General features: G+C 38.2%; 1 protein-coding gene across 1 annotated transcript in view; it reads right to left on the bottom strand.

The window, feature by feature from the left end:
• Nucleotides 1-10,705, bottom strand: part of tspan9a (tetraspanin 9a) — a 212,455-nt gene extending 201,750 nt beyond the window's left edge. The window contains exon 1 of the mRNA XM_044124472.1: nucleotides 10,368-10,705. The gene's annotated coding sequence lies outside the window, so the exon portion shown is untranslated. The remainder of the gene's footprint in view (nucleotides 1-10,367) is intronic.
• Between the last annotated feature and the right edge of the window lie 2,970 nt (nucleotides 10,706-13,675).

Genomic DNA, 13,675 nt, shown 5'->3' with positions numbered 1-13,675 from the left:
ACATATAGAAGATCCAGTTTTGTTTCACAAAACAATGCTCATACTTTGAAACAATGCTCAATATCGTATCTAACCTCCGTGTGAAAGCAGAACCCCGCCCCCAGACGAAATAGGAAAAATTAAACCACAGTTGGCGGAGCCAAAGTACGTGTAGGTGTCTGGCCAAATGTGAGGATGAGTGGAGGGAGGAAATCCTCCCCTCACTGCTGCCAACTCAACCACTTTGTTGTCATATTTAGCCACTTTCCAGACTGTTTAGCAACTTTTTTCACTCTAACAAGTAGCTAGTGACAAATCTAGCAACAAATCAAGTGATTTAAAAAAAAAACACAGTTCTGGACTGTTTGTGCTGCAAAAACTGACTCCATAAATGTACACTTGGGAGCACAACAGGGTGATTTGGTGTCTCAACTCTTGGCAAGGGAGGCAGCCAAATACTTTATGTTGCATCTGACTCTCCCACAACCACAGCCTATACACACCCAACTTGGAGCTCGATGGTGCAAGTGGTAGACTGTTAATAATAAATGCAGAAAATGATCTATTGGGGTGGATACTATGGTGGTTGACAAGTACAAACGTGCAGCAAAAAGTGAACCAAGCTGGAAACACAAGAATGATGCAAACTCCAAAACACAAACAAACCAAAGCAACAGAAAAACGCTGCAAACAAAAATGCTGGAAAAACAGAAAATGGATGCAAATGGGAAAACGCTGCAAATTGCAAAATTTTGTGTTTGAGTTTAGTCTTCATGTGTTTGCTCCGTGTTTCGCTGTTTGCACCTTACACCACCGTAGGACACAACTGGGCCTTGAACTTAGCCATCAGATCCAGTGGGTCAGCATGCCCAGGATGATCGGACAGCTGTTGAGAGGGTTTGAGGTCAGGACTGCATCTGCAGGCCTTTCATCCACTCCACGCCCTCCAGATGCAGATTTTCTATCTTTAGAGCTGCAACCAGTTCCTCCTGAAACTCAAAGGAAACATTCAGGAGAACATCTGGTTCTGACCGCTAGAACTGGTTTGAGGCGACTCAATGTCACCCAACTAGCAGAATGAAGGATTTTGGTGCTTGTTCTTGTTCTTCACTTGAAAATAAATAAGCAATGATCTAAATATATAGCCTATAGAGTCACTACATTTTGTTCATCTGTTCTCATGTTTACTGCTTTACTGCCTTTTTCTGCACTGCATCCAATAACTGAGGATTTATTTCTCTGAATACATTGCCTTTCTGTGCTTGTTAGTGAACACAGAACATAAAACTTATGATGGAGAGTTTATCAGTGCTTTGTGAAAAAAAAATTATTTTTCAAGTGTTTTCCATTTCCTGAGTTCAGATTTTGGATAGTATTTAATACCCAAAATGTCTTTGGCAAAAACAAGCAGATAACTCATAATTTTAATTCTGAGTTTCCCAAAAGTCATTTTTATTCTCTCTGTGCAGCAGGCTGATTGCTTTTTCCTGGCTTGAGCATTCAGAGTGGGATTGGTTGTGCTATATCTGGCTTTGTGCACCCGCTCCTACATGGTTCACTGAAGAATCTCATTTTGCAACAACAATGTGAACAAAAAATGCCAGTTCTTCAAGAAACCTCTTCTAGTTCATCGCACTTGATCCAAAACCATCTTTTCCTCTTAAGAAGATTATTTTGAATGAAGTCCAAGAGAGGGAAAGTGAGAGTCGTCATCTTCATTGTTAACTGAGGAGTCATTTTAAAGTAGCTGAATACAAAAGCATACAAACAAGTGTAGTACACTGAATGTTCCTCACAAATGCCCCACAGAAAATCATTTCCATACACGTTTTGGCTTAGAAATTCACAGAATTCACCTTCCTTTCTCTTTTCATGGCCGTCAGATTTTGCATCTGGTACAGAAAATGAACTTTGAACTGCAACGACCTGTCTGGGCTGCAGATGCTCTTTAATTTGAGCAACTTAAAGAAGGAACAAATTGAATTTTTCTACTGAAATCGAACTTGAGACAGGTATCTAAAAAAACAGATTCAATGTTTGTGCATCAAAAAGATGCAGAATATAATTCATCTGTCCAAATCTGTCAGATGTCTTTCCAACCTCTTGCACATACAGTCGAGTCCCGCCTAATAGCAAATCAGCATTAGCAAATTTGACTATTCACTGAATTTTTCATGAACCACCATAAAATATTCAGTTGTTTTCTCCAGTAAATATGTTATGTAAAGAAAAGTGGCTCAAATCAGTTAAACACATTTACTTTACCTGCATTAAGAACCTCCGTTAGCCTGAAGCCTATGGAGCTTACTTTTTTAAGTTGTTTTAGATGTTCTTGTTTCAGACTTTCTGCTTTGATTTATAGTAAAAAACAAACAGCGGGGTTTGTTTGGAGGCCTTGAGTCCTCGAGCCGTTGCGAGTTCGATTCCCGGACCTGGCGACATTTGCAACATGTCTTTCCCCCTTTCCTGTCAGCCTACTTTCATATAAGGGACACTAGAGCCCACAAAAATGACCCCCTAGAGGGGAGGAGAGAAAAAAAACAGCAAAGGTTTTAGAATCTATTTTATTTCAACTCTGCACATTACATTGATGAATAGCTACTGAAAGAGGCTAATCTATCCCCGTGATGTAAAAACAGTGGCAACACAAGATGGCTAACGGTAACAAGTTCCAGAAACCTAAGCAACTAGTCATGAGTCAAACCAACTGAAAGTACAATTTATAGAACAATGAAGAGAAAGGGTCTAAAAACAGTCTGCCTCATCCAACAAGCCTCGAAATCAGAGTGGATCAGGATTAAAGAGTTTAATTATCATGGTGGGGTCTCAATTTATGGAGCACCGGGCCGTCGAGTGACTCTCAGACTTGTTTTTGATTAGAGGCCTTGCATGAGAGCTGGCTCTGTCTTTTCCAATGAGGCTCCTTGATGCACAACTAATCACAGCAGCTACTTCAAAGATCGCACCAAATGAAAGCTTCAGGAGCTTTTTCCTTCAACCCAACACCTCACTGCCAAAGACACACGGTTCAGAGCTGAGGAGAGAAAAGTTGAACCAATAAAAGTGGAAAAGATGTGATTCATTTCTCAACTCCAACTTTATTTTTTTTGTGGAAGAAATTTTAACTCGTCTGAAACGATGATCAAAATATTGAATTCAAAGGAGGAAAAACATCAGAATAAAAAAAATGTGTAGTGAAGACTGATATACAGACTCTTTCAATAAATTAGAATATTATTAAAAAGTGAATTTATTTCAGTAACTCCATCCCCAAGTGAAACACATTATATAGATCAATAAAACATCTGATGTTTTAGCACCTGCATTTCTCTTAATCATGATGATTTCCTGCTTAATGAAAACTCAGCATTAAAAATTAGAATATTATATCAGACCTATAAAAATATATTTAAAAAAAGCAAAAATGTAGGTTTAATGAAAAGTATATTTAACACCTGCTTAAAGGTTCTTTTAATCTGACAAATGAGACTCATTGGGACATAAATATAGCAACAGTTGTAACTTTTGCATTTTGATAACAAACAAAAACTCCACAATGTTTATTATCCAAGTCAAGTCTTTCACTTTGATCTATGTTGGAAACTCTTATTTTGAAAGAAAGGAAGTACTACCTAGAAGGCTTGGTCCCGTTGACAGACCCAATAACAATAAAAAAATCAGCCTGTCCAACAACACTCACTTGCAACATCAGTTTAGAAGCCTCCAGTAGAGGGCTGCAGGATATCTGAAATCTTTGAGGTTTTATTTGTATAGACTCAGTAGGAAGGCATCAAAAGAAAAAAACCTACATTAAAGGAAATAAGTAGAATTTCCAAACTTATTTTTTCAGATGTTAACCTTTTGAATGTCTCTCAAACATCTGCTTTAACATGCAGGACAAACAGATGCATGTTCAGCATTAACAGAACAAAAATATTGCCCATTCTGGGAAACCGAATATTGTGTTTCACTTCAACCTCTGAGATGGACGTTTGTCCAAAACCCTGAGGAGTTACCAGGGAGACAGCGGGGCAGGAGGAGCTGTGTGTGTTCAGGCTGACTGTGGGCAGCTGCTCCATCTGCAGCCTCCAATTTAACTCAGCAGTTTTCCTTTAAACATTGTGGTTTTCAGCGCTTAATTACACACAAACACTCCACAAACGCAAAGGAGAATACAGACAACTTTACTGAAAACCACCTTGAGATCAAGGATATCTATTAGGAGAGATTATTTGATAATCTCTCCTAATAGTTAAATCCTTCATGGTGACTGAAAGTAAATGAGATGCTGCAGCCATCTGTAAGGTAATTTAAGATGCTCTTTTTTGAGTCACCTCCATTTTTATCAGCCTCTAAATTTAGTCTTCAAGGCTTTCTGCCATTAAAGCTTTTGCTTCAGAAAGCTTGCAACAGATCTGCAAATAAAACTCAAAGCATATTTGATGTTTTTTCTGTTTATTCTGTTAACAGAAGCACAAAGTGTGATTTGGTTTCGCTTCCTGTACATCTAGAGGCAGGGATCCCTCTCCGTCTTTAACACGCTCTGACTAAACTTTCTGTCACATCTTTTAGTTTTTCAGCGCACCTACATGATGAAGACCCTGAAAGCTTAGATGTTACAAACACTCAACAAGTTGCATGATCAAAGTCCTGCTTCCAGACACTGGAGCCGTTTTCACATATAATTATGAAATTGGTCTCCAGCAGCACGAAATCACTGCTAAGATAAATGAACAAAGAGATTTTCTACTGGCTTTAAGGCTTTAATCCTGGATATCCAATGAAAACTCACATATGGCTTCAGTTGGGGATGATCAGGTCAGTAATGTCACAACAGATCAGGAGGTTTAAAATCAACTGGTTCATGTTATCAGTTTTAAAACTAAATTTAGTAAAAATGTGGAGTGAAATGTTTCTACACTGTTGTTAGCTAATAACCGTCTTCATGTTGCATTTGACTCTCAGTTTTATCCATCTGTTTGTTTCTCCTCCACTCTCTTTGCTCTCATATGCTGTTTGCTAGAACAGCTACAAAAAAAATCCTATTTTAATATTTCTGCAGTCAAACAACAAAGCTGGTTTGAATTTTTCTTCAAAAGGCCCAAAATAAATGTTTGTGTTCAGTTGCCAAAGCGACTCTTCATTCCTGTGGAGCTTTTACAGCAATTCGTTTTAATCCTCTTCTCTGCTCAAAGGATTTTTCAAGCTCAGCTTCTTCTGAGAAACTTTGTTTAAAGTTGAAGACGATAATTGTTCTGTGATTTTAACAGCCTGTTTTCTGATCTGAACTCCATTTAAATACTCTAATTCTGCTTGATTCCATCCATGTTTTCCACACTAGGGAAATCATTGGGCCATGTGTTTGTATGAACATTGATTATTGATCAGATCTGGTAGCAGATCGTCTCCTGCATGCTCTTTCTGGGAGCTCTGCACACCCAGATGTGGAGACACAACGCGGCTGCTGTGCATGTAGGCTTAATCAGAGGAATTAATAGTTTGTTTCTGCAGCATCTTGCTTGTTACAGAAGCAACAAGTTTTCTCTAGGCAGTGAACTTGTTCCAAGAAAAGCTTGTTTCAGGGTACAGATGCTTTCTCTCTGCAAAACTCCAAGGAAAAATAAAAAAACTAAAAATATCAGTTCAAATCTTTCAGTCTTAAATATTTGATGAGTAAGAAAATAATTTTTACTTTTTAATGAGAAAATTTGGCTAAAATTAAATCCCCAAATCCCAGACAATTACTGTTTTGGCAAAAGGAAATATATAATATGGAAATATGTATTTACTTACTTATGAGGAAAACACAATTAAACTACTTTTCATAAATCAAACCGATTTTAATTAGATCTGCATCCTGCACAGGCTGTAAGTGTGGCCTATTTAAATCATTTGCTCTCAGTCGCCGCTCCACTGGCGGCTCTTACAGTTTAGTGGCGCTCAGAGGAAACGTTGTTTTCAACCAGAGATGTCAATCCTCACTGAATATCAAGAAATGTTATATCACAAGTTTATTTGTAATATTTAGTGATCCAACGCAACCCAACTTTATAAATCACTTTAATAAAACCAGTAAAGTATCACAATGTTTTATAGTGAAAATACGTTCAAAATAAAACAAATCCAACAGTATTCAATAAAATAAGAACAAACTAAAAATACAAACACACACTGCATGCTAGAAGTAGATCTATATTAAAATAATACTTTAAAACGAACTGAGAACAACTGAGCGTTAACACCAACAGTTAACACCAATAGAAGATGCCAGACTCATTTTAAAGGCCGTTCAGTCCACAATTTGGAAGATTGTAACCAATTATGCAACAGAGTTGGTTCTTTAAAAATATTTTGTCACTTGGGTTGAATTTCATTCTCTTTAATGCTCATAATTAGTAAAGATCTGAAAATTTAATCAAGCGAGGTTCAATCACGATCAACATCTTTATCAATATTCACCAGTGGTATTGAAGTGTTATGTTTTCATACTTCTGTACATCCACAGCAGGAACTGTTTGTCAAATAAATAGGAAGCAAACGAGTGAAAACCAATGGAAGTGAAATAAACAGATTACAGATCTCATTTCTATTTAGAGCAGTTGGCCACGCCCACTTTTGATTTAATTAAAAATATTTGAGTTAATACCAGGGACAATTTTATGTAAAGTTTGGTGAGATAACACATGTTTTGACCCCCAATTTGCATTTTTATGGGGGAAAGAAGAATAACAAGAAATTCTTCAATTACAGGAAACCTTCACAGCGCTGTCGCTGCTCAGGCTTCATATAACTTTAATATATACCTGACACTACCATGAGTTTGTAGAAATATTCAATTCCCTTTAATGAAACAACGATACATATTTTTGAAATGCTCTGGTTCAAGCAACACACCAACCAATCACCACAGATGAAGGCACTCAGCAGGAACCAGAAGGCAGAGCCACCATGAAGCTGTTGGTTCAGAGCTGAGCTGCAGCTCAACTGGCAGCAAAGAACAAACAGAATCAGGAGCTCTTTGTGTTTATGTAGGAGCTCCTTCACAGTAATATGAAAATGGTTAACCTGCTTCAAGCTGCAACTATCAGCTCAGGAGGAAATGAACAGCTAAAGACCAACCTGCTGGTGTGGAATATTCTGAAATGGACTCGCCTTCAACCTGAGCAGATCACACCCCAACGCACAAATAGACCCGACTGTAAACTACCGCCAACCATTCACATGGCACGCTGAAAATATAGGCACAGCATGTGCTGCTGGCAGCGGGCATGCAGCTGAGTGGAAGGTCCACAGGAATGTAAAGCAAACTGTGTGTCGGCCTGAAATACAGACGCTTTAATGACAACATGAAAAGTCAGAGTGAGTCAGCGGCCATGCTGGTCAGCAACCAGCGACGCTCTGCCCGTCCTGCTGCTGATCACACTGGAGGGACCAGATTAAAGTGGCAGAGAAAAGGGGGAGATAACTAAATGTTGACGTTGCAACACAGATGATCCATTGTGAGACCCGGCAGAGTGAGATCTAACCAGCACAGACAGAACCGCCGCCCCACCGGCCAGCAGAATGGGAACCTTCATGAAAGGACAAAACAGAAAGCAGAGCTCTGTGGCGACTGTGTGGGCCGAAGAAAGCTGAGGAAGTCGACACAGTTGGAGGGTTTACATTGTTGCTTTTGTTTACGGCCGCAGAGAATCAGGCAGCAGGTCCTGGAGGAAAACCGCTTCAGAGGTTCTGGTTTCGGTCCGAAAACAGACAAAGTTGGTTGTTTTTGGAATTGCATAATGCACTGGTGTCATTTCCTGAGTGACATTTTGATATTTTGTCTCATCGGTGGGTCGTGAGGTTGGTGCTGCCGCACCATGCCAGAATGAATGTGGGGTCAGATGAGAATGACCTTTCACCCGCGACATGCAGCAGCTGGCCTTGATGTCTGCTGCAGAGCCCAGCTGGAGCCTGAAACGGAGCCGCGGCTTTCATTCAGCCCCCTCTGACTTCAGGACATACTCTGTGTATGTTTGTTTGCAGTTTCAACAATGTGTGTGAGTGAAGTATGATGAATATGAAACGTGTTGAATTAAACAAATGTTAAAAGAAAATTGTTGAAAAGTCAAAAGCAAGTACTAAAATTACAACAGGAATTGATTAATCCAATTAACTGACAAATTGATTATTTAAATAATCATCAAACAATTTAGTAAACTGATTAAATCGATGAATGGAGCACAACAACTTAAAAAAATAATTTGCTGATAGAACAACATACTCTGCAGTTTTTAAGCCAAAACTGTCTGAAAAATAAATACAATTTATCATTTAAGATAAAGAAAACGTTTGTCTGTCAGTATGTTCAAAACAGAACTGCTCAATGGCACTTTTAGTTTCACCTGGTTCAAATTCCATAAAAAATAAATAATAAAATTCCCTATTAAGATTTTTTTATCTGAATATGGTATTCTTTAAAAATAAGATCAAATCAGCAGGTCAGACCCTGAAACAAAGCTGGAAACTGGTATTGATGGGATCGGCAGCAGTAGAATAAATCAGTGCAGAATTCCAGCTACGATGCAGATGCTGCATGACTGTTGCATGACTGTTGCATGACTGATGCATGACTGCTGCATGACTGATGCATGACTGATGCATGACTGATGCATGACTGATGCATGACTGTGACATTCCTGAGCAGCATCTTACTCTGCTGTTGCATCTGCACTGACTTAGAATCTATGCTTTTCATTCTCCACATTCCTGTTAACCTTCACTGTGATCAAAACTTTCATGTCAAACCTTCTGAAAATTAACTTCAGAAGAAATGTGTTGAACTTTCACCAATCAGGATTAAACTATTCCTCGTGCTGAAAAGCATAACGTCTGTAAACATGATATTTCAGTATTTCAGTGAACACTGTTAGGCCAGATTTTGGTCTCAATGCTCCCCAGCATGACAGCCTCATGACACAACCAAAAATAGAGCATCAAAACAATAATGTAATGACCAGCTGTGTTTTAGATTTCTAAGGCTTTCTACCCAGGGCGGCATACTGGGGGGCGCCTAATAGTAGCAAAAATGAGCTATCTTTCAATTATCCCCAACTTCTAGAGTTTTATTTACATATTCAGTCAATAACAATCTACTCTGTTATGAACTACCCAACAAAAACTAAATATTAATAATAAATTTCTATTTTAGCATAACCCTCCTGGGTTAGGTTGGGCTCTCCAAGTTGGTTTGATCCAAAAATCAAGGCAACAGAAGTCACTTCATCTCCGGCTGATCTGCTCAGTCAGATGGTTTTCATGGCAGAAGCCAACTTCAGCTCCATAAAGTGCAGCGTTTGTTCTTGGTGTCACACTGAATTACAGTAAAGTCTGTCAAACGCATATAATGTATGTCGCTTACATACACTGCATGAACACCAACCACTTTTTTTGATAAAGTTTTGTTTAAAGGAGAAAGTAGACGTTGCGGGTGATCTGCCGAGAAATGCAATAGTTGCTAGCCCAACCAAGGATGACGCCAACATATCTAATGCTAACGCTAGCCTATCCAGACTAATGGCCAGCAAAGGAAGAAGGCAGTTCACAGTCAGGAACCGCCAAGGCCTGCTAGTCACTAGCCTCTCCAAAGCTAATACAAGACAGTAGTCTCATTCTCATTTCTCAAGGCCAACTGCTCAGTTACTGGTGCTGACTGATCTTATCATATAAATCAGCAGCTAACTTCAGAATGGAAACAGCCTCTTGCGACAAGGACGTAGCCAATGTTGGGTTCACAATAGTCTTAATTGTGGTTCTAAGACTACACCACATAATGTGTAAATGAAATGTACAGAATCTTGGCACATAGAAACATCTTCTCTGAGTCAAATAAAATGATTTTAAACTAAATCTAGCTGTAATCTCAAATTAATCAGCATATAACCAAATGATATCTGGATTTCTGGCCCAAATGCCCCTCTGACAATATGTTTCATATTTTTCAAAATTAGCTTCCCTATTTGACTATATAATCAGACAACTTTGAGCGTCTGTTTAATTGTGAGGGGGATTCAGAGGGAGAGGTTCGCCCTGGGCGCCATTCATGCAAGAACCGCCACTGGCTATGACAACACTAAAACCATACAACTCTCATTACAACAAAACGGAATATTTCCGCAATAACTCCACATAAAACTGACTGCAGTTTCCAGTTATTACACAGATGCCAGACATTGCTGTCTCATTTTATGACATTAACAAATGGTGATAGAAAGTGCTGAAACTCGCCAAACAAACCCTGAACAGATTAAACTGGAACAAACGCAGGACCTTCATGTCAACACGAAACGCTAAAGGTTCGGCGGGATATCAGCAGCCATCTGCAAGCAGCTTTCAGATCAATAACTTACCTGGTTCACGTTTTCTTCTTGTTCTTCGGGGGCCGCTAACCGTCCTGTGGCAGGGGGAGAGGCAGCCAGCCGAGGCGGGGGAAATGAAATCACTTCCAGGGAACTTCAGCTCAGCCCAGAACTGTTCAGGGTTCGGAAAGCTCAGAGTTTCTTTCCTGCTTCTTTACTTGAACAAAGTGTCCGGGACGTCCTGCTTCCCGGCCGTCCCCCTGACAGCTCACCGGGTCCGTTACTCAGAGGTTTTTAGTGGAACAAAAAGGAAAGGAAGTTTGGGGAATGAGAGGAGGCTCTTACTGACTCCTACAGGCGAGTCAGGATCCCACAGACTTTTACAGGCTGGGGACTAAAACACGCGAGATGCAAATATTTACTTCCATCATCATATATATTTCGATTAAAAAAACTGCATAGAAATTATTTAGTGAACAAACACAACAAGGTTTGATTATGATTATTCATTTTAGGAGTTTGTCTGCAGACTCAGGTCCCACGTAGGTTTTAGAAAAATATACTGGGAAGAATCTGAGTTTTGATTTCGATTATGCTGGATGTAAAAAACTGCAGGTGTAAAAAGATTCTGCGTCCACACACTTTTTAAATCTATTATAAATGTTTTGATTTTTTTCACTTATTTTTTGAATTTTCTGATTTAATATTCAAAATGATGACATCAGACAGTCAAACATATAAAGTTGTTTTCAAATTATGGTACTTTAAAGACTGATATAAAGAAATAAATTCTAGAAATAAAAAACATAATTATGAAATAACAAATTCAAGCAGACCAGGTAACATTTGTGATAAATTCCTCCCATCATGCTTACAGTTTATCTGGTTTCTCTCCAAATGGCCTAAAAGAAAACAAAGATTATGAACAAACAGGAGGTCTCACTTTAACATAAATTATAAGTGTCTGGGGCATTTTTGGTTCAAACATATTAGTTCTTTATTTACTGAAGTTACTCTCAGTACAGCATACAGAAATTTTACTCAAATAAAAATGGCAATAATTCATAATAATATTATTAAAATATTCTATTATAATATTAAAATAAAAGTAAAAGGTATATTGCAGTAAAACTACTAAAAGTACACCACTTCCAAAAGGTCACTCAAGTAAATTTGAGTAAATCAATCAATCAATCAAATTTTATTTGTATAGCACATTTCAGCAGCAAGCCATTTCAAAGAATCAACAGTATTTTAAAGTCTATTCCAGTTAAATATAACTGGAAAGGTTCATTTGGGTACATTTTATAAAACGTCTCCATGACAACACTCAGTAATACTCATATCACAGGTAGACCAGGTGTTTAAAGAAGCTGTCAGGCTTCTGGTTTACTGCAGAGTGTAAATCTATCAGGTTTTGAACCAGAAATAAAACATAAACAAACATCAGAGTCAACATATTCGATCAGGGTGTTTGGGAATTTACTCCGATTTGATTTTAAAATATCAATTATGCAAATCATGTGTTGATTTTTTTTTATGCATTACATCCTTAATTACCATCATCAACTGTGAAGTTTTCCATAATGAGAGAGAAGCTCACTGTTCTCTTTGGACAGGAAAACTTAAACTCACCTCTCTTCATGTGTCTCTCTGCTTGAATAAACCTGCTGTTGATTTAAAAGTTACGATCATTAAAACAGCCTTTTCAGTCCCTGATGGGTGTCATTACAGAAGAAAGTAGATTTAGTATTTAAATGGCAGTACAAGTACAGAACATCAGAAATAAGTGAAAGAAAACATAAAATAAGAAGACAGTTTAACACACAACAATCTGAAGGAATTAAATACTCAAAATAAAACATAATTAAACAACTCAGTAAATTATTAAAAACTGAGAAAAATCAGATCTCAGTCAATAAATAACTAAAACCTGCATAGAAAGCTCTTATGGCTCTGATGTTGACTTTAGTCATTTCTTAACAGGTTGATGTTTTATTTTACTAGTTGTAATATTTAAAACCTGTGTGCTTTTTAAATCTGGAAGCCTACCCAGGCACTGGGGTTCAAATCAGACCCTGCATATAAAGTCTACACTTCTTTCTTAGAGGTAATGTTGAACTCAGAGCAGAATGAAACTCAGAGAATCATCAGTCAGTTACGTCAGTTGATTTCTGTATGAAATATTGCAACAACTATTTCTTCAACACATAATGTGTCACAATTTGTGCACTATTTAACCTTTCCTCTCAGCACTAATACATAGATTGTGATAGAGGAGCACAGGTGGAGCTTGTTGAATTAATGACTTAATGGGCTGTATATGGAAGAGAGCCAGGCCTGAACTAATTACAGTACAGTGATAATCAGTGAAGCCAGCCGTGCAGCTCACTGTGACCAAGGACAAAGACAGGAAGACGCAGCACAGCGCGCGCCTGCTGCAGCTGAGACGCAGTCTGTGCTGCTCACCTCATCACTGCTGTTGACTTTTCATGCTTCATTTCAGGCAACAGCAAGTCATTAATCATCTGTCACTAAAATTAAAAACAAAAATAATAGCACATGGAACAGCGTGCGGCTCAATCCACTTTAAAAAACATTGGTTATGTTCTCGTCACTTCTCTGTTTGTGAGCAGAGACAGTTGGTGAAAATGGCCGAACAGCAGGAACAACAGTTGTGAGAGATTATTGCCCTTATGGAGCTCATCACCATGAAGGCAGATGTCGCTTAGAGTGAAATGTTTTCCTCGATTGCCTCGCTGTAGCAGGAATGCATGAGATAGAAATCTAGGTGAGAAATAGTCTAGTCTCTGATGCCTTTTCTTATTTTATGCATTTATGTAAAATTATGGCTTAAATCTGGGAGAAACAGAAAACCAGAGATTAGTAACTCATCACACAATGATGAAAGTTTTTTATTTGCATCAGAACTCAGCATGTGAATCCAGCCTGCAGCTGGTGCTGCACACTGTCTGCCAAAAGTGATTATAAAAGTATAATTTCATCAAATTACTAATACACACTTATATTGGGCTTTTATGTTGTATAAAAACACCTTGTAGCAAAGGAAGGAAAATGGTTCAGGGTGTTCAAATCTTTTTACAACAGGAGCACCTGGTTTACATACTTCAGATCAACATTAGATTCTTTTTCTTATTTTGCTCTTTCCTTTGGTTTGTTATTTTGTTTGTATTTCCTTTTAATTCCTGTAAAGCCCTTTGTTTTGCCTTGTTGCAGAAAATATGCTATGGAAATAAAATTGCCATTATCTTTGCAATCAAATCTGAAAAGCGTGGCGCATTCAGCCTCTTGGTGATTTGAAAATAATAACCAAGTTTTCTGAAAGTTTGTTCCAGATT

This window comes from Gambusia affinis, linkage group LG08, assembly GCF_019740435.1.
Source record: "Gambusia affinis linkage group LG08, SWU_Gaff_1.0, whole genome shotgun sequence".
NCBI lineage: Eukaryota > Metazoa > Chordata > Actinopteri > Cyprinodontiformes > Poeciliidae > Gambusia > Gambusia affinis.
Note: the sequence above shows the minus strand (reverse complement) of the source record. Positions and strands in the feature narration are given on the sequence as shown.